Below are 782 nucleotides of genomic sequence, written 5' to 3'. Positions count from 1 at the left end.
GGGGTGGAGGGGGAGAGCCAGAGGGGACACGCTGCTGTTCAGTGACTGTTAGATGCACGCCTGCTGTGATATTGGATGGATGTTTCTTTGGGAGAAAGGAATTCTAATCTGTCATGTTTCTTTTTCTCTTCATCAGACTTGAGAGAGGCTTATCAATATTATTAATAATTTCAAAGAATTAGTTTTACCTTTGTTGATTTTTCTCTATTGTGAGGTCAGTTTTCTAAGGATTATGAGAGGAGTTGATAGAGCTTCTCTAAAAGTAGGATAAGAAATGACCCCAATTCTTTAAAAATCTCAAAGCTTAAAGAGTCGGAAGAGACAGAAGACAGGATATGGTCCACACCCCACCCCATATTACGGGGAGGGTGGCCCTGCATTGCGTCTTGGTAAGTGTGTACCCAGCCCTGCTTGAATACTTCCAGTGCTGGGGAGCTCACTTTTTCAGAAAGCTGCCTATTCTCCGGTTAAACAACCATGATGTTAGGAAGCTTTTCCTTCTGCTTTATGGAAATCTGTTTCCCTGCATCCCTTCTCGCGTCCACATTCTGCCCTCAGGGGCTGCTGACACTGCCTGCACCCCCTCTCCCCAGTGGTTCTTCAAATGCATGAAAAGAGCCATTGGTGTTCTCGCATAGGACTTCTTTTCTCCAGTAATGTATAGTCAGTTGAAAATAGACGGGTACAAACCTGCTCAGTGGCATCTTCACAGCATATAGTTACAAGGAGAGGTTAGGATGTTGGGGAAATAGTCCTTTTAAAAAATCTTTTTTTTTGTACTT

The sequence above is a fragment of the Equus caballus genome, chromosome 22 (genome assembly GCF_041296265.1).
Source record: "Equus caballus isolate H_3958 breed thoroughbred chromosome 22, TB-T2T, whole genome shotgun sequence".
Lineage (NCBI taxonomy): Eukaryota > Metazoa > Chordata > Mammalia > Perissodactyla > Equidae > Equus > Equus caballus.
The sequence above is the reverse complement of the archived record's forward strand: the minus strand, read 5'-3'. Positions refer to the sequence as shown.